The 27,261-nt window shown below is 42.7% G+C and overlaps 1 long non-coding RNA gene across 2 annotated transcripts; it reads left to right on the top strand.

Moving 5' to 3' along the window:
* Positions 1 to 3,956: 3,956 nt before the first annotated feature.
* On the top strand, positions 3,957 to 26,231 carry LOC128460626 (uncharacterized). 2 transcript variants are annotated; one of them, XR_008342229.1, is made up of 5 exons: positions 3,987 to 4,092; positions 14,772 to 14,891; positions 17,984 to 18,201; positions 18,312 to 18,474; positions 20,928 to 26,231. It is a non-coding gene; the product is annotated as an uncharacterized LOC128460626 (long non-coding RNA). The 2 variants fall into 2 exon arrangements; XR_008342228.1 differs by lacking the exon at positions 14,772 to 14,891 and having other exon boundaries at positions 3,957 to 4,092.
* Positions 26,232 to 27,261: the final 1,030 nt, after the last annotated feature.

Below are 27,261 nucleotides of genomic sequence, written 5' to 3'. Positions count from 1 at the left end.
GAGGGATTTTTGACTCCAGGCCACAATTTTGCATCACACTTCATTTCCCCCCTTCTACCTCATTATCTGTCTCCAAACTTAGCGTACATGCCAAATGTTTAAAAATAGACGTCTGCAATCTCAGCAGTTCTTTCATTGTTCCTGTCCTGGAAGTAACGTCAGTCCAGCTCATTTTCACTGGATGAGGTCCAGTATAAAAACCATTATCTGAAGTCTGACCAGTTTATAAACTTGGTTTCTCTTTCCTGATGACCAGCCCCTGTGAGAACTTTCGTGGGAGGTTTATTTTCTTTCTGAGGTTATCATCACACTTTTCCTCAATGAGAGCTGTGCATCTCTTACGGAGGAATGCCCAGCTCTGCAGTCCTCCCATCGGTCCTCTAATTTGTCTCTCCCAGCTGCTCTGTCACAGACACTGCGACTCCCCGACGAGAGCGTAGCCAGGCATGCTGAGCGGAATGGGACCATAATGGAAACACAAAGCCACTGCTTGTGCTTGTAAATCAGACAGCTGGTAACTCGGTATCAAACACAGCGCCAACCAGTGCATGGATTTGATTAATTGTGTGTCAACTGTAGATATAGTGGCAGTGTTCAGGGGTTAAATTGTTGCACAATTGTTTCACGTTTGTCTTTTTAATTTTTTGGCACTAACCCTAACCCTGCTAAGTTATTATTTCCACACAGAGAATGTAGTTGACAGTTAAAAGAGAATCAGGGGGACAGGACCCGCTAATACTCTTCTAAAAGGGATTTCCATCAACATAAACCTCTGAACCTTTGGGATCCATTTAAAGCAATATATTAAAATGCTTGCCAAGCAAAAGTTGGAGCACTATGAGGAGGAGATGGGGGGGGGGGGGAGTGGTGACCTCTGTTTGGTGATGGGAGCCTCACTGTACTTTTCCCCCTCCTGGCCCATTAACTGTAGCTGCAGGGCTGCAACTTGGCTCCTCTCCTTCTCAAATGAACTGAATTCGGTGGGAGACGCCGGCCAGGCAGCAGCGCAAGTGATAAGACCGGGAGTAAATGAGAGGCCTCGCGAAAGCCTGTGACGTGTGACACAAACCAGACCCAGTGTAAGGCAACTCAGTCCGTGGGCGAGGATAAAGAAACGGTGATGGCTATGAGGAGGAACGGCGTTGATCATATCAGAGCGCACAAATTATCATCCACCCCCCCACCCCCGTTGTTAACTATAAATCGTAAGAACGCCATGAATCTGGAGACGCACACAGAGAGAGTCACACCCTTGTCCATTTCAGCCAAATTCCTTCTTAAATTACTTCCTCCTCCGAAGCCAGAGCCTGCTGAGATTAATCTGTAACATTTCCAGAATCACATGTGGAAATTAGTTCACGTCGGAATTTAAGAGGGTTATGAGCTTGTGTGTGATATCGACAGGTATCGGCAGCTTATGCACTGCACATTTCACACGAACTGAGGTTTAGTTCGGCTGTGTGCTGTGACCGGCATAACAATTTTTTTCCCCTTAATAGTGTACTTTCTCAGGCCGCTGTAATTTTCCGCTCAATCAATACAAAGTCCCTGAAACAGGAACATGGCGATCCTGTCACAGGATTGCTTGAGAGTGTGCTGTTGAAATCACACATCATAAAAGAACTAAAAGTCCATGTGAATATATGCAGCAACACAACACTCTGAATCGCGTGAATCCCTCATCATTCCATGTGCTACATGTGTTTACAGGACTACACTGTGCATTTCTCAGTCATCTGTCACGAGCACGTTCGACGGAACAGAACTTTTCACCTGTATACACATCACGAAACAAATTATACACTCCAAGTCTATCTACTTGTGCCAGAAATCTCGTTATGTCTGTACGTGTAACGCATATCTTAGATCCACGTGATTTAAACCTGTGATGTGTATTGTTAAGGTCCCAAGGAAATGCAGTGTTGAATTTGATGCAACTTGGATATAACAATATTTGATATTAATAAACTTTGAATAAACAGGCGATCACGACAACGACAACTGATTCTCCAGAGTCCAGCTTCATCGAGTAAATATTCAGGTGAGCAGCTCTTTGTGCCGCAGTGGTGGAGTAGCTTCAGGACTTTGTGGACAGAGTCCTGCGGCCGGTATTTACTTGCTGCTGCTCAATGAGGTCACTTTTACAGTTTTAGAAAGAAAAGCTGCAACCAGCATCACCACAGTTCAAACAGACCTTTTCAAATAGGCAGGTTTAGCATTTCAATACAAAATGGTCACAGTACTAAGTATCTTTACAGTTCATTTAGTATTTGTTAAGGCATTTCAAAAAGGTCTACCACGAAAGGAAAAGTCAGAGAATAAGCTCACGGTGCAATTTTGATTCATCCTCTGGGCACCATGAATAGACCACATGTCATGGAATCTCATCCAAGTGATGTTATTCTTGATCCACACTTGAATGATTAATAAAAATAAGACTCATAGAGGGTTATAAGTATGTTTTTTCCCCCAAAGAATCCTTGTGTCTGTGCTGCTCGTTCACTTCATGTCACTCAGGGCCCACACAGTGAGCGCCTCCTCTGGTCCCTGAACCATTATAAAGTGTTCATGTTAAAGACGCCCCAGAGTCCATGACCGGAGGGAGCTTTACACCATTTGACAGGGTGACAGGCCATTTCTTTTACTTTATGTACAGTTAACTTGAATTTTCCTGCCGATGCTGCAGGGAAGAAACTTGCTGATTGGTCTTTTTCTGCTTCCCTTCCTCGCAGTTCGGCTCATTTCAATGGAATCTCTGGCGCTCTTTTTCGGTTTATGTGGTCGCACTATGAGGCTATCTCTGAAAAATGCAACCGGATTGTATTTCTTTCCTTTTCCTGTGGCTTTAGATTAATTGCATCTTCCTCAGAGAGCCAGCTTGCACTCGGGATGTGCTTGGATCGACCCTGTCAACTGTGTGGCGTTCGCTGGCGGGGCCACCGGACTCTTGACCAAAGCTCTTGGGAAGATTAACATTCCTGTGGGTGGACCACTGTATCTCTGCCATTATAAATAGGCAGGATTAGGCCGTACACAACCAAACAAGCAACAAGGCTTTCTGTTGTAGTACCATACAGTATGTGTTGATAAGGGTGCCAGTCCTCTAAACAGTTAGTGTACAAGTCTGAATCATGTTTACTTTGAAAAACTCCAATTCTGTGGCTTTCTATTGTTCCTATTGTGCCCAGTTTCTTTTATATCTACTCCCACCGCTTCCTCCGTGGCTTTATCTCGACTCTGTGTGTGTGTGTCTTTGTGGGCTGCCGTGTTGACATTCTTCAAGACTTGGCCTGCATTTCACATTTGTGCAGGTCAGGGTCTTTTGTTTGCTTTAACTATTATGGGAGACCCCCAGTTGTTATTTCGCACTTTGGAGGAACCTTTAAAATGCCTCCGCTGGTGTGTTGTGCTCTTGTGCTCCGCTGCACTAAAAAGGCCGGAGCCTCGGGGGAGGTGTCTTTTAAGTTTATTTCTGTCGGCTTCCGCCAAGCTCTGGATTGACTGACTGACTGATTTTACTTTATTTTGAGGCAGTAGGTGTCCAGACCGCAAGTACTTCCAAGAAAGGATGCATTCGTACTTCACACTGTAGTATGTGTGTGCAGCAAACATGCAGAGGTCCTAACCAAACTCAAGTTCCTTACACACAAAGTACCCTCATGCTTTTCCAGACTTTGCACACACTGCAGGAGCCACTGATTATGAATCATATTTTGACTCAGTCCTCACACAAAAGCCACCTTATGTTTAAAGGCTGCTTCTCGTCGGAATAACAAGATTTAAAAAAAAAAAAGTGACTGTATAGTGAGTCTGTTATGACTGAGAAGGTGCTTTTTGTGGTGATCATCAGTATCATGAGTCAAAAGCTTCGGTTTCGTAGTAAATCATTAGCCACAGCAGGTCCACATTCCAAAAAAGGTAAAGTAAATACATTTAATCCCACAGTTACCCTGCCTCTCAGAACACTGGTTCATAAACCCCTGTTATGGGAAACTTGAACTCTGGGGCTCCACGGATTCACATGAACACAACCTAGGTTCTGAGACATCGAGGATAATGGAAGTCTTATTTATATCAACCACATTATAATCCGTAAGTGTTCTTGGGCCATGTTCAAGGTATCATAGATCTAATATGATGATAAATGCAATGTTTCATTTCTTTAACCCTTTTAAAATCAGCTGTAGTGGTCAGCTGAGGTTTTCCTGGTAGCACTTAGCAATAAAACAAATGCTAACTGCTAACCACAGCAACCAATGTTCTTTAAACTTAGCTATTTGGGACTTTTCCTATAAGTGGTGCGAGACCACATGACACAAAATGTGATGATTTATTGGTCCGTTCAGCCACTTGGGGGCAGTGCGACAAGCTGTAAACACAAAGTTAATATGTTGATGTGAATAACATGCGAGCAAACAGTTGACTTTTTACACATAGAGCAGCCTCATGCCTTTTTTTTTTTTACATTATTTACATTTGATCTGTTTATTTCTGCTTTCACATTACACTTTACAGAGCCGACTAAGGATTTTTTTATGACATATGTACGTCCTGTCATCATCACCTATGTGAGTTGCGTCTACATATACTGGACATTGGTTTGTAGACCTTGTGTCTGATGTTGGTGTGTTGTAAGGGGTATATTGTTTCTCTTTGAATGGACAAAATTAATAAACTGGGTCATTTGCTATTGTAATATCTTAATGGCATCACGACAGAGGCAAAGCTCAACACGATTTTGAAAAACCGTTTCAACATCCTGCAATTGTTCAGAAAGTCTGAACCATCCAAAAAAGTGTTTTCACACCATGGGTCAGTATTATCCGGAATGAGACAAACTCTGTTGTTCTGCCAAGATGTTGGTCCATGGTCCGGGGCACCATTCACACCTGTTGTTTTGGTTTGGTCCAGACCAAACCACATAGTGGTAAAAGCGCCCTTAGAAACCAAGGTTACCACAAATTAAATGAGCTAGTTCTGCCTTGTTGAAACAAGTGAAACCAGACATAAGGAGATAAGCTGTTAAATTAACTAAACTTTGTGTTTAGATATCAGTTAAATGCCACTGATTGTAGCTTTGCAGCCGTGTTGCGACAGGTTTTATGCCACCTTTGTGGTTCTTTTCATCAAAAGGAAGATGTTATCTCTCATGAATTTCAAATATCTCCGACTTGGAATTGCAACTTGGTGGCCAACATGTTTTCCCAATGAGCTACTTGCAATTACAGTTACTTGTAATTATGCTCACCAGCTAATTGCTAACTCTGTGAGCTCATTGATGGTGGTGAGGTTAGTGTATGGAGGGTTTACCAGACATTTTTCTCTGAAGGCAAATGGAAATAGCACCAGTGAGAACAGTGAAACCGAACAGTAAAGTTGTTGGCAGTAAAAAGAAACTAATAAGCTGAAATGATGCTAAGGGGCTCTGTAAAGCTGAGGGGGTACAGTAGAGTAATTATTGCCTCCACCAAGGAGATTGGTTGTTAGATTACACAAAAACAACTTAACCGATGGCATTTTGTGGATCTGGAAAATAACAACATCCAGATCCAGTGAATTTAAACGTAATTTCACAAGCGGACTGTTGGGCCTTGCCGGAGGTAAGCTCTCTACTGAGTGGCATTCTAGTTCTCTCTGAATCTGTGATGTCAAGTCCTCCCTTTCACATGACCCATAGTTATCTTATTATCGATCAAAATAATTGTAGAGCCGCATTAAACCGCTTTACAAATAATTTTTTACAACCTACCTAATTCAACAAAGGAGTCCATGTTGTACCACCACTTAACAGATTTGCCAAATCTGATCCCTTTAACACTAACACAGGCACGCTGCTGTTTATTTTCTCAACATAATGCCTCATCACTATTACATGTGGAAACAAATAGCGAGCCCGGGGTCTTGGCCCTTTCTATCTACTCGGCTCCGTTGAAGCTGTGGTGCTGGGTGGGGCCAGGGGGAAACAATTTCTCCGTCATTATAGCCATTACCCCAGCCCTTATCGTCGCGGATGTTTGTCCAAGAAGCCCTGCATTGGCACAGCTCTTGTGAGGATGATGGTACAATCCCTCATAGAGATGAAGATAAATTGGACCGGATCAGTCTCTGATACTTTGTAAGCTGGACTGTATGTCCAATCATTGTAACGTAGACCTTCAATGTGCATTACACAGCTTCATAGATCATACAAATTGTCTTGTATTGTCCTAGTATGACGGAAGGCCGGGGATTATTAGGGACATTATGCAGTGCGAGGGGAAAGTAGATGCAGGGTGTGAGCTACATCTTATTTAAGTGCGTCATTGCAAACACTTATGTTGCATTTTCTATTCCAGTCTCCTGTTTTATGTAATTGCTTATGTGTTGTGTTCCTTTGTAAGCTACTTAATAGCAGCCAGTGATTCACTGTGTGAAGGATGTGAGTGTGAATCTCCTGTCGTCATACAAGATGAAACCGACCTCCTGTGTGGGCTTTGTTTAAAGAGGCTGAGCTCATAAACAAACCACGAGGGAACTTCAGCAGGATGTTTATGGGGATGTGAGGTAGAATGAATTAGAAACCACAGCACTTTAAGCACCAGGGCCTTTGCCACACATACACACACACATATATATATATATATGCACACACAATCACACATATACACTACACCTTCTTGAGTTCTGCACATCTGGAGCAGACACAGTCCTGTAGAAACCACTACCAAGCTTTAACTTCAGCAAAACCACATTTATATTGAGTAAAATAACCTTAACAGGTTTTGTTTAAATTCAGGGCGCTCTGCAACCGGGCTGTAAAAGTCCTTTTCTCACACTATCTGCAGGAGATGCCAGATGGGGGGGGTATTTGCACGTGAGAAACGAACAAAGAGAGACAGACTGAAAGGAAGGAAGAGAGGATAAGACTGACCGTCCATCAGTCCGGTGCCCATCTGCAAGATTTAAAACCAGAAATTCAGCTGCCATATCACACACATGATTAAAATAAGTGATTTAAAACTATAGATTTGCAAATTTTCCTCCATTTATAAGTGTTCCACTCGCTACTTAATGTTTACCATGTGTCCCCGGCAATTGCACACATCTTGCGGTGGTTGCTTTGTTGTTGTGTTGCTCTCCCTATGGGAAAAAAGACCTGAGCCTCGCTCTTGTTTAAAACGAAGCAGTTTTTAATAACTGTGCTTACTTTTACCATTTTGGTGCATTTTGAGTGCATCAGCCCCGGATTTGAACTTTCAACGTGAGGCTGGTTCTCCTGGGAAAACATTATTCTGACCCCAGAACAACTGTGAGATCTTGGCTGAATAGCAGCGTGTTCTGACATTTGCACTGTGCACTACTTACCAAAGAGTGTTTATTTGTGCTGTGTGCAGATGAATGGAGATGGAAAGGTCTAATGTTCGGTCGATGAACAAACGAAAACAAATATGACTTGCCATCCACTGCTTCCCAGTTTTGCATTTTACTATTGGTGCCTGACACAAGAGGGAGGTGGGACAAACTTAAAGCTCGTTCCTCAACCAGATGATGAACATCTGTCTTGCAGAAGTGTCCCTGAGCAAAGGACAGGGAGCTTTGCTGAGGTCAGGGGTGGTTGGGTTTACTGCAAGGGATAAAAACAATATTTCCGTTATTGTTTTAACCATCAATAAAATCGCTGACATTTTATTCTGACTTTATTCTGCTCTTTGGCACCAGCTGACCACTGCTGCTTCAGGGGCAGGTCTAAGCATGGGGCCAGGGGGGCAACAACTCTAACAATAAATATGACAAATGTGTTATATGAATATATATAATTCATATATATATATATATAAAAATATTTTGGAAAGGAACAATTCTCAAAATATTTTTAATGATCTGAGGCTTTGCTGAATTAAACAAGTAATGACTTAAATGTGCACCTAATTGAATCAGGAACTATGCATGGAAGTTGGATCTGTAATTGCCCCCCTCTAAATTGTGGCTCCTTTATGGCTTTATGATTCAGAGAAACCTACAGTACCCTACAGTAGATTCAGTCCATGACAAATTCACAATATTACTTCCAAATTCATGGTAAGTCATACAGTATGATGAGTCTAACAGAAACAGGGGTAATTTGAGGGATAGTAATCGTTGTTATGACTACGATGGCGGCAAAAAAGAGAGAGGAAAAAGAAAATAGGAAAAGAACAAAGATATCCAAGAAAATTGCATATGATATCCAAGACTCACTGTGTCAAAACACCAAAGAGAAAGTAAATTATTCTGGCATAATCCCCTTTAAAAATGTCAAAATTGATTACTGAGGTGAAACCCCAGCCCCTGGCACTGCTCTCAAACTCCCTAGAAGGGAATGTCCAACCTGGAGAATTTAGGGTCTTCTAGGGTCAGGTTTATGCTTGACTGCACATGGGACCAACCTGACCGCTCAACTGATTCCTTGTGTCCCACAGAGCCAGTGTGCAGCAGCAGCAGCAGGAGCTTTAATGAGAGTAAGAGTTAAAAAAGTAAATGACCAGAGTGAAGAAAGCCGTCCTTTATGCGTCAGTGTGTATGCAGTATGTGTGTGAGTGAAAGAATGAAAAACTGAGGAGAAAATAAGGTGCAATGTGTTGGTTCTTTCTGTGCATGCATGTTTGTGTTTGTGGGAGTCGACCATCCTATAAACCGCCACCTACACCACCCGTCGCCTGCAGCAGCAGGTTGAGCTGCAGAGGCGGCGGTGAAACAGTGAAACCCCATCCAAAGCAAACACCACGCTGCCTCTGTTTCGCTTTGGATTCCCGCTCCTTGGAATTTTTTGTTTTCTAAAAGGCGCTCTTTGTCCTGGCTGACGTGTGCGGCGGATCTTGTGAGGCACGCGGGACTTCGCCCTCACTTAAAACTGGCCCAGGTGGGTTGTTTAGCTGAAACAGATACAGCCACCTGAATATGCACGCTGACGATTCTCAGCAAAGTCGGTTGTTGGTGCTCGCCGACCTGCCAGTGAGACCTTTCTGTGTTCCCCCATCCTCCTCCTCTACCTTCCTTCCTGCACATTTTCCCTGAAAGCGAGAGGCCCGAGGCTTTGGCTGGCGGGACGCTCGTTTCTGCTGTTTCTTGTGCTGCACTTATTTTTTATTTAAGCTAGAACTTTCCCCCGCTCCTCCCTGTTCTTTGATGTGTGCGAGCTCAGTAAGACCAGTTTCTCTTTAAAAAAATCGCAAGCCCCAGTCTGGAATTCCCAATAAAAAAATAAATAGAAGTAGTAGACAACTGTTTTTCCCTCTTATGTCTCCACCTAAATGGTAACACTAGAGGTGATCGCAGCCCACACATGCCAGCATACAAAGCCCAGCATTCATACATTGGTCCACCATGCTCGACGCCCACAGCTCTGACAGCATACAGAGAGCAGCAGCCAACAGGATGGAGAGAAACCTCAAGCTGATATTTCATGGGCAGGAAAAACATGAATAGTAGTGAATGAACAGTGCCTTCAACGCAGCATTTTCAGCATTGGATTCTAAAGGGCCAGTGTGTGAGAACAACACACCAGTGTTTAGAGCTTGACCACTTTTCACATTTAAGAAAAGCAAAGGTGTAACTGCTACTCCTGTACATCCCGACGGTGAAAAATGATGTTATTAGAGAATAAACGTTTCTATGGGTTATTTATACGTTGGGTTTTCACTGCTCATTACCGAACCACTGTTGAGTGGGAAGCCCCTAAAAGGCTCCATAAGAACTAAATACTATATTATATATGTTGGATTCAGCCTCTGCCTGCTGCACCTGGCTGCTTCACCTCTCACCTGAAGAACGCAGAGGATTTATTGTTGGATATTTCTGTTTTCAGAGCGAGTTTTCAGCTCATGTCTGAAAATGTCTTTAGATGCCCCTTCCACATTTCCACACCAACTCTGGCCACACAAAAAATCTGTCTGGCCCTCGGCCAACACTGATGGATGACAGCTGGAATCAGTCCAGATGTGGACATAGGACTCAATGGGCCAGAAAGGTCAGAGGAGATGTTGGGCTGACTCTCTCCGGCAATCTGTTTCCTGAGGTCATCACTATGTTAGTAGTCAGCGACTGGAGCATTTCAAGGGACTGCTTTTTCTATTATCATCAAAATTACACACAAGGTGCATCCTGTGTAATAAAAGTAGTTTAATTAATATAAAAGTTAGTTTAAAATTCTAGACCAAACTTTTAAAATGAAAAATGTTTTTGCAGAAAGATGGCATGAGGTCTCACCTTGGAGTTCCCATCCACGGTGTTGTTGCCGTCTCCTGTTCCTGCCAGATCATAGAATTTAAAGAGTTTATCCCCAAACTGTTGTTTCTGTGGACGAATGTAATAAATCGTTCTTGGGGGTGGGCTCTTCTCAGCTCAAGGCCACAGGCTAGAGTCCTGTACCATGTCAGGTAACCTACTGAGAAGTTGTGTTAACGGGTAAAAATATATTATATAAATTCAGAGGCATTCACAGGGTTAAAATTAAAAAACACTTGCAGGCAATGGGTGATAGCTAAAATATTAGTTTTGTCTGGAGAAATCAAAAATAAAATTGTTATAATATTTTTTTATATCTAAATCAGCTTATGTGAAGCCTAGTCAACCGCAAGTTTGTTTTATTGTGAAAGTCTACAGAATCAGCTTTGATCCCTTCACCTCGCTCAAGTTACTGTAACACTGCCAAAAATGAACTAGCTAAGAATATCAAAGTGGATCAAATAAGAACCAAATATCCAGTGGTGAACATGTTCTCCGTGACTTTGCTGCTAGTAAAAGGTGCAACAATGTATTAGCTTCTGATGACTGTATGCTAGGTACGTCGTGGCTGAGGAAACACATGGATAGCTGCAGGAGCATAGATACAGACAGATACTTTCCGATGGCACAACTAAACCAATAGGAAGATAGGGGGCCATATCCCAGTTGATTTGAGAGACTGTGAATGTAGCATTTGCATTTCATTCCGGGTGGCAGGTCCAGATTTGAGCGGGTAATGGGTCAGGCCCGCTACAGAGCTTTATGGGTGTGGGTTTGCATAAATGGACCCGTGCCGGTCTTGCCCGATGCAATTGCCTGCTTTGCTTTTTCTGTCGGAACACCCCTGGTCAACGATACAAACTTGGGTTTGAGTTTTGCCATGTTTCACATGCTTGTGTGACCAGGCCTTGATACTACCAGCATTTTCCTTTAATCAGTGTGCCAGGAAGCTGGTCCAGTGCGGAGAGCTGTGTGTGCGAGCTTTGTGGGAATGCCAACCACCTTGACCTCAGCAACAAGTCGGAGATAGGCTCGGTTCACTGATCTGTGAACAAGATTTTTCTTTTTATCTCTGAGAACTGGCCGACAGAGTGGATGGACTTATCAAAGACTGTTCTGATGCTACATGCCGTAACATTCCCCCCCCCCCCCCCCCCCTAGATCAAACACTGGGGGCATTTCAAATAAGTTTGTCTGATGGGGTTCAAGTGAAAGAATTAAAAACGACTTAGTGATTTAAAACCCTTTCACTTAAAACAGTTCGTCAATGCAAAGTCATTATCTTGAGTGTCTATGCCCTAATTTGTCTGTCGCTGTTGAGCTCTTCACTTATCTTTATGCTTCAGTGGATTGTGGGAAATATACACACTGAGTCATCCCCTCCCTCCACAGGCCCAGTGTTATGGTAAAACATTCTTCTGACATTACCTTATTTCTTAGTTTCACCCTCCACTCAGGGAATCTTTCTTTTCACAGGCGGCAGCCTAATGAATGTCTGCCAAGGTCGCAGCGATGGAGTGTGTGTGTTTGTGTGTTGGTGTGTGAGCATAGGTCTATATGAGTGTGGGAGATTGTGTATGCCAAACATTTGGGAAACATCTTTGTGCATCTTATCACTAAAGAGGAATTTTTAACAAATGATGAATTGATGCCGTATGAGCATGTTGTCCAACACACACATTTCTGTAGGCAGGCCTCAATAAAATTGGATTTTGCATATATAGTGTCAGTGACAGACACTATTATGATTCCAGAGGCCCAGAAGCCAACCACTGAGTGTCTGGGGAGCCGAGGCGATCCCGCTAACTTGTTTACTTTAACATTGACCGCGATCAATTGCTCCTGACCCACAGTGAGAAGGTTTACAGAGGAATTTAATCGGCTCAGGATCATTCATTAGCTCCTGCCACCACTGTTGATACTAAAAATATTGTTGGTTCATAAGAAGTTGTGCGGTCTACAGCATTCAGCTCTCACTTTTCAATTCATGCTTCTATTCGAAGCTAGGCCCAGCCTATGCGTAGACATGTACCCTACGCAGAGCCCTACGCTTGAACATAAAATTTGACTACCTGTCAACACAGGCTGCAAGAGCTCTGATTAGTCCACTTGGTAGCATCACATCTCTGGCAGACTCTCAGCCATTTTTGAATTGAGTTCAAGGGTCAAACACGGACAACATATTTCTTTTCCTCTTCGCAGTTCTTTCAGAAAAAGTAATTGCTCTAAACAGAGACGCCAGAGAATTAGTAAATAAACAGGCCGGAAACCGGTAGACCCTCAACACCTGCATAGAAACTCTACCGCCACTAGGGTTTTGGCGGTGTAATTGCAGCGTGACTCACACACACCTATGAACAACTAGGAATGCTCGGCCGTGTGCATAGGCAACATGCGTACCTGCAGCATAGCTTCAACGTAGAAGCATGAATCAGCCTTTACATTGTATTAAATGGTAAGATTACTTGAGTGCAATCACAGAGTCCTCTAGAGCTCTCAAATACAACTGCTGACAATAGTAATGTAACTCTAATGAGGAGGCAGCTAACCTTATCTGCCAATAAAGACTGTGAGATGCAGCTGAAAGTTCAAGAAACAACGAGTAAAGTTTTCTTTTCGGTCGAATTACTGAATTGTTCTTCTGGGAGAATCTTTAAACATGTAGGATAAGATCATTCCAACATTTTTCTGTGATCTTAGTCAGTGATAAACTTAACTTCACCCTGACTTCAGTGCCATTATATAATCATATCTATAACAGCTGGCAAATGTACCATTTTTTCGTGGCTTTTTGGCCACTGAGGGCAGAACAACTGTAAACTGACACGGATATCAAGTCTGTAGTTATGATTTATGTAATATTATGTTTAGTGGCTTCCATTGTACTTTTGCATTGTATTATTTATTTCATTGAAATAGTAATATTGATACACCAACTATTATTTATTTTTTCTGCACAAATGGAAAACATTATTGTCAGTAATGTTTGAATATGTGAGGAGGCATATCGAACATCAACAAGTCTTCTTGTAATCATAGTCAACATCAGTTGCCACTTCGATGCACAATCCATCATCCTGATCCACCACCACTATCAGGATCCAGCATCATGATTCATGATCAGCTGTCAACACGATCGCGATCCATGATCCGCCATTACAATCTATGGTCCATAATGATCATGAACCAAGGAAGAGATCCAGCGATAAAACAGAAGTACTCCGGTAAGAGGTCAAGTAAGTAATACTTAGTGTTTGTTTGCTGTCTAGTGAAGGGTAGGTACAGCAGAGAAGTTTTTGGGCTTGGGAAGCATCAGGATATTATCGTACAACATGGTATTTAGAAATCTCATTACTTTGCCTTTCAGTATCTTGGAAAGTAACTCTCCCTTTTCTGTTTTCTTTTTTATTAACGTGATAAACTGCAGAGGACAACATGCGACCCAAGAGGTCAATGGTAAAGTCCACTGGCGGAACAGAAAGGCAGCTGAGCTGAGAAAGATGGAGATCTAGGACTCCCTGTGTGGTAATTATTGGAGCTCAGCGGAGCCATAACACAAGTGTAGGGTGTTTCCAAAGTTTCCTCCACAGTTGTGGGAAATGCAGGTAACTCATAAAATCATTATCGTCCAGACTGGCCCACGAATCCCTCTGGAGCACAGAAGGGAAAACTGTCAGCCGGCTGCGCTCCCACGTAAACCCACACACAGTAAATAGGCTCGTCTTCTTGGACAAAATAAAGCTCGATGAATAAAGTTCATGGACTCAATGCATGTGTCTGGTAATGTTCATTCTTGTCATTTCGTGCTAGTATGGTATGGTATCTAACTTAATTCACAGAGCTGCAATATAATATACTGTAGGTCCAAAAAGTATTTAATCTCCGCAAAACCTGCCTAAGTAACTGGTATTAGATGAGACTGCTTTAGGGCAACTACAGCATATGTGTATGAAAATTATTTTAGCTTTTGAAACAATGGCCATCATTATACTCCATTAAACCCTGGTTAAATCTCAGGAAGGTATCAGTGTATAAAATTTGATGAGATCCATTGTTGTATAAGAATTTTTATTAGAGCAGCTTTGAATAGCTAAAATGTCAGTTCTTGTTAACGTGCCCATTTCTCTGCATTTCCTTTTTTAGCAGCAGTTGGCTTCTTTTATCTCCTTCCACCGGAGAGTCACTAACTGAGTAACTCATAACCTCCTCCGGTGATGTGTGGCTGTATTTATTGGAAGTAGTCCTAACTAGAGACATGACAGCAGCCTCCCTACCGTGACAGGGGACACCTCACAATGGGCTTTTTTCTTTTCTTATTTTTGAGTCACTTTCTGTTTTGTCTACGTTTTGTCTTCATAACTCTCTGTCTCTGATGCTACAGCTGTGGGCAATTTCACTCCAGTGCAGCGTCTCTCATCCTACAGTCTGACCCTGTCATATAACACTGAAGGGGCTCATTTACAAACTGTAATGTTTAACACCTGCCTGTAGAGCTACTGTCAGACTGTTTCTCATCGTGTCGTCTTCAGGGGATCGCTCGCTGGAGATGAGCCGCGGACTCCGTCCAAACCCTGGCCCGCCGTGAGCAGTTTCACTCACTTGTGTGGGGATCGTGCACAGGAAGATGTGGAGGGGGACAGAGGTATCAGGTGATGGCTGAAGTAAACAGATGGAGATGAGTTTAGGGAGAATTGTGAGGTAGTCTGTGGAGGGGGAAATTAAATTTTCAAATAACAACAGGCAGGGGTTTTAAACTCTGGCAGGAACTTTGGACATGTGATGTTGTGGATGACGTGTCATGATCGAGCTATGCTCTGTAACATGTAAACAGCTAAATAAATTTAATATTCTATTAGTAACTCATGTAAACACCATAATCAAAATAATGTCTTTTTCAGAATAAGGGCAATAGTCACATTATTGGTCCATGTAAAGGTAATCAGTGTCCCACAAATCCTGTGAGAAGTGAACTTTAAAACTTGGAGTGACAGAGGCTCAACCTCTTAATCCGAGGCCTCCAGCACAGTTTGACCATTAAAGTGTGTGACTGCAGCGTCAGTAGCTGCTGCTGCCCGCTGCGCTGAGAAAAGGAATCCTGCTGGTCAGGAATAACAAGCTAGAGGCTGTTGGCTGTTGGCTGTGTAGGTCAGCAGCTACACTGATGGGCTGTCACGTACGTTTAGGCCAAAGGACAAATGGAAAGAGACAGAAGTTAATTTTCTGCTCGTGCACACACACGCATACACATAAAGCATGGCTCGCAGATCGTAACAGATCTGACAGACAGGGTAACACACACTTTAATGCACATGTCAAACACACACGCGCGCCAACGAATTTCACACTGTCGTCCCCCAGTAAAAAGAGAAAGAAAAAAAAGGCAGATTTTGAACAAACTCCCTATGGAGCTTTATAATCATTCTGCACTTCCTCTGAGCTGCCGTGGTGACAGTTTGAAAAACAGCCCCATTCCTGTTTTTCCGGACGGTGGTCACTTGATAGTTATGGTCGCTGTGAGAGGAAGACATTGAATCTCCAATAAGTCACTTTTTCAGAGTCTAAGAACAGAAGCGTTGTCTGTAGCTGCCTGTGATGTTATAAAAGGGTAATTTTTCACCTAATGGTTAAATTTCATCACATATTACATCAGCATCTGTGGTTCGGTTGTAGCTGGTGACCTTTGTTACATGTTGCACTTTTTTTGTTTTACCATGATTCCTTCATCTCTCTATACTGTTGAATGAAGGCCACTTGGTCCATGTTAGGCTTCACTAAAGCTGCTTTCAGACATGCACTGAACTTAGGATAATCTCCTGATATTCGCCAGAGGTGCCACGTTTATGAACGTAAATGTCAGAGTGATGGCTCCGGACCTTCTCCAAAATTTGTCCAGACAATGTCCCAATGAGCCCATTTGAGAACACAGCTGGAGATACAGCATAAACATGAGGCCAGACTTGATGACAGGTTCATTTCCAGCATTAGATTAACCAGTGGAAAAACACTTGTTGAAAATCAAGTGACGATGTGTAAATAATTTTCCTTAAAAAATGAATCCGTTTTCTCCATTGTACACTGTAAATGTACTTATGTACTTGAGGGGGATTTCTGCCACACATGTAACAATTTGTTCAGAACATAATTCATGTGTTTTACATCCAAACAGTCTCACCGTGGTCCAAATGTTCTGTTTTACACATTATCCCTTAAGCTGGATTTTCACTGTACAGTATGAGCCTATTTCTGACCTGATTTATTTTTTGGTTTTGGGAGTTTCTCTTCACACGATGGAACGTATGATCAAGGCCCAGTTTCAAATGGGTCTTCTCTTGCATTATTATTCCCTAAATTCGACTTAATGGGAAGGCAGATTTGTGCTTCAGGCTTACATCGAAGTCTAAAAACCACAGAAAGGTGACAAAGATACTGGCCTTCGTGAATTATAATTTCATACCTTTCCATGATAAGTCTTTTGTTTTGCAGCCTGTGGGTCACAAACCAAAGGTAAATTAAATTAAATAGATTTAGAGTTTGACCTTTTGGTGCCACTAGATGGGAGTCAGGCAATCACTCATGTCTATTGTGTACAATACATCATCCGGAGCATCTGCACCACATTTCATGGACATTTTTGACACTTTTCAGGTGAACTGGTGTCCAGCAAGAGACCACCCGAGCAAAATTGAAAAAAAAGACATGATACACTCAATATGAGTAAAAACAGTGCTGTGTAAAAACACCACACTGTACGTCACAATTATATTTTAACTTTTTATTCTTTAAAATTGCTGATTTAGGTCACTTTGTGTTTCAATATGTTCTCACCTTGTTCAAATCATCTGTTCTGCTGCTGCTTTTAGGTTAGAAGCAAATCATCTAAAGCTGTCAGTGGTGTTTCATGTCTGCAAACTTTTTACGCCGTTCACATAACACCAGGTGTATTGGCTTAATACAAACACACACATGCACACACAGACAGACACAATAACACACGCGCACACTACGCACCTAGTCCTATCCAAAGTGTTGCTCCTGTCCTAACTGATTCCCCCTTCTGCCCTGAAACATTTAACTGCGTGTTGAAAGGAAGCAACAAGTGCAAATGCAATTATCAGCCTTTAAAAACAAAAGCGGTGAGGCAGTTATGATAAGACCCGCTTATCATAACGGGAGGAAGAGGCAGTGGTGTGTTCTCGGAGGTGATTCAAACCAGACGTGGGACAAACAGCATTTGCCAATAACTCTCACAGTTTTCCTTGCGCTCCAGATGTGGAGGCTTATCACCACAGTTCAGATGATTCTCGGAAAATCATCAATCATATTATTTTCAAACGTTTTCTGGAGCTTGTTGGTTTATCACATCAGACATAATTGTTCTGGATTCTTATTACGTTAAAAAAACAAACATATGCAAACACCAACCACGCTCCATCTGTTTAACAACTTTCAACTCTGAAACAATTACTCGAACTTTCCAGGCCTTAAGATGTCATATAGCTTTACTGAAACTAGAAATATCGCCGAGGGATTATTCGAGAGGACGACGGGCTCCCTGCACGTGTCCGACTCAGAGGGGGTGTACATTAGTTCAGGGTATCCATCCCTCCATCCTTCATCCATTTATTCATCTGTGTCTGTACCGCCTCAGCTAGCAGCAGCCCCCCCTGCACCGAGCAGCACTGTCACAGTCTTTCATGCATGTCAGAGCTGCGTGTTTTATGTTCCCCTCTGCCCCCTGCAGGTCCTGCCGCTGTGATTTAGAGCGGCTTCAGAAAGAGGCCAGGGACCGAAAGAGCAGGAGACCCCGAGTGGAAGAATGCCTCCGTCCTTCCTGCTTTTAAACGATACCGCTGAGGGAACGCCGGGCCGGGACCTGTGAGGGATAGATCTGAGATGTTGAGAGACACACACCAGGGATTTTTTACTGAGAAAGTCAAAGTGGGGTCATGTTTTTTAAAGGTATTCTCACTGCTCATATTAAATGTTGACTTTATTGTTTGTTGTAAAGCTTCAAGTATACACAATCTTGTCGTCTCTTACTTATTCAAACCTTCACTGTTCTCTTTTAGGCTTTGGTCACATGGGAGCAGATTCAGGGGCTGCATCCTTTCAGATTCAGGCGCTGACAAATGCGTCCTTCCATCCCCAAGAAACGAAGGCTCAAACAGATGGATCCTTCCAAGGCCAACCTATCCCAGGATTCACTGGTTGACCAACCGTTTTTTCAAAGAGGTAATGGCACTGGAAAGTGACGAGATGACCAATGCTTCAGTATCACACTTGGACTCACGGTAAAGCAAAGGGTACACATGTTAAATACCAAGGGGCATTGAAACATGTCCAATTTCAGCTTTGCTGCGAGGCAACAGCAATAAGGGCTAGAGGAGCTGGAGACGCCGATCACAGACAGCCTCTGTAAACATGCCTGTCTCATTTCACTTCAGCCTTTGATAGTCTACAGGCCCAACCTACTCAGGTTATGTTTCTATATGAGGCAATATTCCGTCCCAGTAGCACGGAATTGGAAGAAGGAATGAATTAGTAACTACAATGAAACACAGTAGAGCACTTTCTTCCTCCAAGGCCCATTCAGCATTCATGAATTATTCCCAGGAAGAACAGTGAAAATTATGATAAATATAATCTCATAAGGTTAAATAAAGTGAAAGAAAAAATACTGGATCTGCAATCGGATCCAGATAGACACCAACATTGATTTGGTTATATCACCCATACAACATCCTTCCACCAACTTTCATGGAAATCTATTTAGTTGTTTTTGTATAATCTTGCTTACAAACAAACAAACAAACGGACAGGCAACAGGTTGGAGGTGATTATCTGGTCGTGGGTGTGGGGAGATGCAGCAGAGGGAGAAGGGGGACTGACAGAGGGGAAGCATGGTGAGAGCTCGTGGGGAAGGAGGTGGTCCAGAGCTGGTTCCGGACAAAGCAGGAGGAGGATGGAAGTAAAAGTCGAGTTGATCCAGGCCGGGTTCCATGCGGAGTGAGGGGGGCGGAAGCAGGAGTTCGGTCAGGAAATGCTGCTAGAAGAGGAGAGAATTAGCAATAAGCTTAAACAAACAATGGGATCAAAATGCTGGGAATGTCACTGAAAAGCCGAGTTGAAGGACAGTATTTAAAAGCATAGGAGATGATTTTCACATGAAAACGTGTAAATGTTGCCTTTCCTGTAATTAGAACTAAGACAAACAGACGCGGCTCGGGGGAGGAGGGGGCAGCAGCAGAGGGCATGACGACTCACCTTTTAATTACGTTTCCCTCCATCCTAACTGCTGACTGAGATGTATGCATCGTTAGCTGCTAAATGCTCCCCTTTGTCGGACGGTGCTAGCATATAGTATAGAGAAAAACTGAAAACCCACAAAACCTTGAAAACTTAAAAGTCTAGTGATTGGACTCTGATAGAGGAACTGAGGAGCTGAGTCTTGACTGGAGCTTTAAGGGATCCAGAATGAACTGGGCTGAAATGGTTGGCCGAGCGTGGCAGAATACAACAAAGAGGTTGGCTGACAAAAAAAAAAACAATGGTGAGGTTAACAAGAAGAAGAGCAGAGGGTTTGGCCAAAGCAAATTTGGCAGAATCAGTTCTTACACTGCAGTGTCCCCCCCGCTGCTTTCATACTGGCACTGAGCCCAAATGTTCGAGTCAGTTGCTCCAGACATTTAAGGGAACTTTTCCTGAGTTGGAATATTGACGATTGTTTCCAACACACAGCAGACACAAAACAGAAAAAGAAAAAAAATCCAAATATCTCAATATGAAAAAGAGGTACCATACACGTAGAAGATGTTGACATAGATGTTGGACGGAACAAGGAGATTTGAGAGCTTTCAGTAATAAGAGCAGACGCTGGTGTTGATGTGCTAGAAACAAAAACACTGTGGAATTTACACAGCATGTCCTTCCTCCTGCATGATCTACACAGGCACCATCTTGTGCCTGAATGTTCCCCATTGTTGTGAACTCTAGAGTTCAAGTCTGAAAATTGCCAGAGGCACATGGAAATATGAAGCAGATACGAGATCTTCCTAACAAAAAACTACAACAGTTTTCATAAATTAACTCCATATTCAGATGTGAATGTGATAAAATACGATCAGAACCCCCACTCTGTTTCTTGGAACTCTCCAGACATGTTCCTGTTGTATTCTCACCTGTCCTCATTCATTTTGCAGACATTTAACTTGGGGGCTGGCAGGAAAAACTCCAAAGAATGTCCAGAGCAGCTGACTGGGACGTTTACCTTCTCATATATGGCCCCTTCGGATAACTTCAGAAGTTCAGTGCAGGTCTGAAAGCAGCAAAGCAGATTGGTATAGATGAGTGAAGGGATGATTCTCTATGGGTTTGTATCCATGAGCGACTCCTTTCAAATCATAATGTCATTTGATCCGTTTCTAGTATAAAAATAATGAGTAGTGCAGCTTTCATTTTTTAAGAAAATAAAACTGAAACTATCAAATTAAGCTGTAACCAGAGTAATATATTCAGCCATCATTTGAGTATATTTCCCATGTAAATGGTATTTAGACAACTGGATTTTGCCTGTGCCCTGTTCCACCCTGCATTAGAAACAGACAGGTCACTATTTGTCTGAAAGCTAACCTACTTTTCCGAAGCCGACACTTTGTGTGTAACACAATGCTTTTGTGTTTTTGAAGGAGCTCCGTCCATGATGGAGCGCACAAGGAATGCAGCGGATCATCAGGTCCCCGAGCGCCCCTTTAAAGTGGTGATGAATGTGGAGTAGTCCTCCACGAGGTGTAAGGTGATCAAAGGCGTGGCAAAGGTCTGGACTTGGTTTATTGGTGAGCGGTGGTCAGCTGACGGGCTCCGGGATCAAAGAATTCACTTTACTCAAGGGGCACATCTGTCTCTTGGGCCAATCAATGGCCAGAACTAACTTAGAATGGGCTGTTCACCCAACTCCTATGATATATGATGTTACACATAATATTATTTTGCCCTTTTTCCCCCTGGAGCCAAAAATCAGATGACAGTTGGTTAGAATTCAACATTATGAAACAATGTGGATGTTTTTTTGTTCCCTGACATTATAGGTGGACATGTTGGATTTAGCCATGAGCTGCAGAAGCATGATTAGGTCAAATTGCATGGTTAAACCGAAAGGAAAGTTCAGTCCATGCATGAGAAGTCGGACGTGTTGATTCTGGCAAAATTACAAACTGAGGTATAGAATTTAACAGACTTAGATTAATTTGATGAGAATATGATTATAAGTCAAAACAAACTACCGTAACTGACAGGGTGGAGGAGGGGGAGGAGTTACAGAACATTGAAATAGAGCTGGAACCACTTGAGAGCGCAACAACTTTTTTAACACAGACTACAGAACACAGAGAGAAGAAACAAAGACACAACAGGAATTCTTTTGTCTCTTTTTATCTTTTCATGCTGTCTTTTTTATATCCCCTTGCTTCCCCTATGTGTTTTCAACTCTAAACAGACAAACTTGTATGGTCTATATCAACATTTTTCAAATTTCATCTCCTTCTAGATAGTGAACAGTGTTGCTGCTAAAATTGTGTGGTATCCCGTCCTACATCAACCAGGCTCTGATTTTCATTTTCTACCACTTTTACAATTTTGCTGAAAGCAGCATTGATCGATGTTTAGGCCACTTGCAGCTGTGATGATCAGAAGAACATATAAAACACCAAGTGCAGACTTCTACCAACAAAAACACATATTGTACCTGAGATTATTAAAGACATTTCAACAATAGCGACAGGATACATAGGACTGAGGTTAAATCCATACTACTATTAGTGTGTTTTGGCTTTGTATCAGTTTTAATCCCTGTCAATACTGTAGCGTCACCGTTTACAGACGACACGGAACTTCTTCTCTGTTTAGTAACTTTTATTATAGTTCACACGAACATGTCCAATTCTAATTCTAACTGCGTCACATCACCCCCAACAACTCCCTCCGTCACCCCACTTCCTCAATGACCCCCAATCCCCAACAAAACCAGCCAATGAGAGTCTGAAATCCCCACATAACCCCATCCTATTGGTCCAAAACAGTCCGATGTCCCACCCCGAACCCTTCACTGACCCTCAGGATATCAGCACGCTCCCTCAACAGGGTGTTTTACTGCACATACGTCAAAACCAAACATAAACATAAACCCAGTCTGTTACAATACTAAAACACCTGAATACGCATATCACATGACCACCAACGTACACTGGACAATGTAAACACTTGTATCATTGTAAAACCTTAGCTAACCAAAGCCGACAAGGTCAGCAACACTTGATTATCCATGTTGCGTTCAACACTGGTAGCCATGTAGAGTTTTCAAACTAAAACAGAGCCAGCAAGGTTGTAGTTCAGTCACCAGGCCAGGTTACTGAGTGCTCTTGCACAAAAGACTAGTCCCAGTGGATTTCACAGTGATAACAGCAAGTCAAGGCAAATGGAATCGTTAACTCTGCCATAAAAGCAGACATATGGCAGACAGAGCAACGTTGCAGTAGAGGTTAGGCAGTTGTCTGCATTTGTTTGTTTGTTTGCAGGATTACGCAAAAACCTACCCGACCGATTTCAATGACATATTTCTGGAGGGGTGGGGTATGACCCAAGAAAGCCCCGGTTACATTTTGAATCAGAGAATACATTTAGGGGACTGGCATGAAATTTATGTGAATGTTTGTGCAGTTGATTGAATTCAGATGGACCATTGGGGGAGGTATGAACTCTACTCACATTCTAGTTTGGAGATGTGTTTCTTGCAATTTTTCTTTTTTCCCCTCTCAGTTCTGTTTTGATCAATGAGTTCTGAAGGAAATATTTATCTAGTGGCCAAATGCGGCACCATGTTCACCAGCTGCTTGCCAACTTTAGTGCAGGACACTAAGCTGCAATGAGGTTTATGAAAGTGTTTTCACTGAAAACAGCTGGAAATGAGTGTAATGAGAGCGGTGAGACTAAACAGTAAAGCTGCCATGAAGCCACTGACACTTAATTGCTCCCAAGAGCTGAGGGGAAACATTGAGCTTGGCCATGACTCTTTGTCACATTGCTCATATAATCGATCAGAGCAGACTTTATACACTTGAATTCACCAGAGTCGTACACTAAACTAAGAAATACATTAACCGACGTGACCCTGCCCTGCAAATCTCTTTCTTCATTGTTAACGAGTAAAAAGTCAACGGAGTTCACAGCTGAGGCCTGACACCATTATTCTGTCTCTGAAGTCACCGGGCAGGAGGTCAACAGTAGTCATAAATGGAGGGTAAATTTCGCTAAATGAGCCATGACAGTAGCCCCCCAAAAACACATGCTCAGTCCCAAGAAGAAAAGACCCTGTGCATCCCCTGGAGAAAAAAGTTAAACCTATTTGCCAGAGTGGGTCAAAGGTCGCCCCCGATGTGACCCGCACTCTTTGTTTATTCAGTGGGTCACCACCTGGATCTGTTTCTAATTGTGGACGTAGGCCTAAAATATGCCTTTGTTACAGTAGGGGGAGGCTGGAGTCATTTTTTTTAAACAGGTGGGAGGGAAACCAGTTGACAGGCCAGTTCGGTTTGTTTGATAGCGGAAGGATTAGTACGTGTGTGGGGGTGTGTGTGTGTATGTGTGTGTGTGTGTGTGTGTGTGTGTGTGTGTGTGTGTGTGTGTGTGTGTGTGTGACATTTTATTACTACTTAAATCACTTTTGTTTCTCTTTCTGTCTCCCATTGTTTAATTTGTCAGCTTCTCTTTCTCCGTCCTGTCTTTCTCTCCCTCTCCTTCCTCATTGTCCTCGTCTCACTCCCCTGCTGCTCCGAGGTCACTCGTCATAGTCACTTCTCTCTGGGTAGAAAAAGCAGAGGACGCACATGAAAGCGTCTCGGTGGGGAGGTGTCCGTCCTTTAGCTTTTCACCAAATGGCTCGCTGTGCGTCTTCAAAAACACATCACATCCCATTGAGTCCCTCATTAGACACACACAGCACACACACGCACACACACACACACACACACACACACACATACACACACACACACACACACACACACACACACACACACTGAAGGGTTATTATTTTACTAACTTAACAGCCTGGTCCATTAACCCACAATACACGTGAAGTTGTAAAAAAAAAAACCAACACCCTCCACTGGCACTTACAATGACAGATCAATTCACAAAGATCTCAAGAGCAGGTTTTGAAAGGGTCAACCCTTTGCACACTGTTCCCATGCAGCACCCAGCAGCAAACAGAGCAGATTGAACTGATTTTGAACTCGAACATGATCTCTTGAAAATATCTGACAAATTGGGTTTGGGGTACTTCCAGAGTTTGTCTTTCACATATGACAAATGCAGGATAATGTCCATAACATTCAGGCGAGGGGAGATGTCTGGGTAGAACATGTTGGAGTTGGGACATGATGCATGAATTCCACTTCGGAAATCACATGTATTTGTTTACATCTCAATGGCATTTGTTTCAGCCATTATCGCCTTGCAAAAGCTACGGATGTTGTCGTCTTTCCAAATTGACATCTTGGTCGTTGTCTCATGTGTGATAAACATTTCTTTATTTATATAGCACTTCCAAGGCTTCACAAATTAAAAAAACCTATGTAAGTGTACATATAAAGAATGAATAGAAAGTATGGGAGAGTTTGATGTAAAGAAAACATGGCACCTCTTCTTCATCCTGATATATTTGTACTACTCGTCCAGTTTGTTAGAAATGTCATCAACACGCACAGTCCTTGTGCATTTTCCTTCTGTGTTCTCACATGGGCTGGAAATGTAAAAAGGGGTCTGGCAGGACAAGTTCTGGAAGATGCAACTGAAGGGGACATTTGCGTTCTCGCGTGCTGTACAGTAAAACGTTCAGACTTCAGTGTAGGTCTGAAAGCAGGCGGTCAACACACAGTAGCTTCGTTGCCTCCGTTTCATTTCTTCCACTTTGAAGTTGCTGTACACAAGTACATGGAGGTGTTGTAGCTGCAACTTAAAGTTAAAAGTTGACTGATCCAACCTGCTGAGCCTATTAAATGTGCCGACACTTTGATGAAGCAAATAATTAGAGTAGAACGCCGGGTAGGAAAAGATGAGGTGTCGCACAAAAGAAAAACGTTTAAACCCACCACACATCTGGGTCTGATTTCCAGCTGTGGTGCCTCTGGCTTGGAAACCACTGGCAATGTGAGCGAGTGGGAAGCCTGCGAGGGATCATGTCCTCGTCACTGCAAGCTACTAACGCTGGTAGGTGGAAAGAAGCTACGCAAGCCTTTGAGGATTTTCCCGATTGTTTATGGCTCTGGATACATTTTGATTGTCTTTTTTCGTTCTAATAAAAACTGAATTTCATGTGTTACTCTTCAAATACTTGTAGAAAGGAGGATTCACATCTGGTTATAAATAGATCCGCCCGCTGTCTTGCTGCAGAGGAGGACTATAATGTTTGATTTATTTGTGAATACTGAAGAGAGCCTGACTGCGAATGGTGTCCATATGGATATGATGGTTAACTGATGTTGCAGGGCAGGGAAGAGGGTCAACCGTCTTTTACTCATTCACCACAATTACATACTGAAAACAGTGGCCCTCAAACTTTTCATGAGGACATGACTTGAAGGCCATTGAGGACTTCTTGATTTGGTTTAATTCAGAGGTGTAAAGTAACGAATTACATTTACTCACGTTACTGTAATTGAGTAGTTTTTTGTGTACTTTGTAATTTTTTGAGTAGCTTTTGAAATGGGTAATTTTACTTTTACTTAAGTAGATTTTGACTGAAGTATTGTACTTCGCTTCATTGGAAATTACATCCGTTACTGAGTAGAAAAAAAAACAGTTCAAGGCGCAAGGCAATTCTCACTGCAGTGGTAGATGCTGCATAGAGTGGATGACGTTCCCTCACGTGCACGTTCAACATATGAAAACTGATCGTAAAGTTCACTGTTCGCGAAAAATATACGCAACATGCAGAACACTGCACAAGGAGCCACTGCAGAGCGGCTGAAGAGCCGCGGGTCGCCGACCCCTGGCTCTGGCGAAAGAGCGATTTGTTTTCTGCTCCGCCGTTAAAGACATGCGGACGTCAAAACATTAGTTCAGCTAGAATATTAGTTCCGCCTCGCATTTTCCCCTCCCGGTCGCGCGCGCACATGTTATGCCTCCGCGCAGTTTGAGAATCACTGCATTACACAGGGCCGGCGCTAGAACATTTGGCGCTCTATGCCAGCTTCACTCCGTAACATTCCGTAACGTTTCAGCTAGACCTCAGATAATATGAACATGTTCACCGTTCAAATTCAATATTTGTCATTAAGTTTCGTTCAGTTCAACGTTCTCATAAAAATGAACGTGTTCAATGAACGCGTTCTTTTGAACTCGTTCATGCACAACACTGCCTGAAACTCAATAGGGGAGAGCGGGGTAATGTGGGACATCGGGTGATGTGAAACACCCCCTGTATCTAGGCAACGGAACACATTTGTGGTCATGTGACTATTATGTTTAAAGCCCCTCCCATTCCCCCCCTTGCCATGAAGGAGAAGTTGGTGCTGGTGCTGTGTTATGTTTTTTCACAAAAATGTATTTAAAAGTAATTTTTTTTGCTTTGAACTTAATCAACTGTTGTGTCAAAACAAATTGATTCAGGTAGAAAAACTTATATCATACATGTTGATGAACTTCCAACATATAAAACCATGTGATTGATGCTAGCTGAAGATTAGACTGAATTGAAAGGAGATGTTGTTTTTCTAAAATTGTGGCTTCGGGGTAAAGTGGGACAAATGCTGTGGGGTAAAGTGGGACAGTGTCTCACTTTACCCCACCATGAAGCACAAGTTAAGTTTAGTCTTAAACATATTTTAGTGTTATATTACATTATATATATTTTATTTTTAATGTCATAAACATTGTAGAAAAGCCATCATGCCAAGAAACTATACACCAGGAAGACAACCTGGGGCCAAACACCCCTCGCAGAGATGGAGAGTGCAGTCGCTGAGG

Source organism: Pleuronectes platessa, chromosome 17 (assembly GCF_947347685.1).
Source record: "Pleuronectes platessa chromosome 17, fPlePla1.1, whole genome shotgun sequence".
NCBI classification, from domain to species: domain Eukaryota; kingdom Metazoa; phylum Chordata; class Actinopteri; order Pleuronectiformes; family Pleuronectidae; genus Pleuronectes; species Pleuronectes platessa.
The sequence above is the reverse complement of the archived record's forward strand: the minus strand, read 5'-3'. Positions and strand labels throughout refer to the sequence as shown.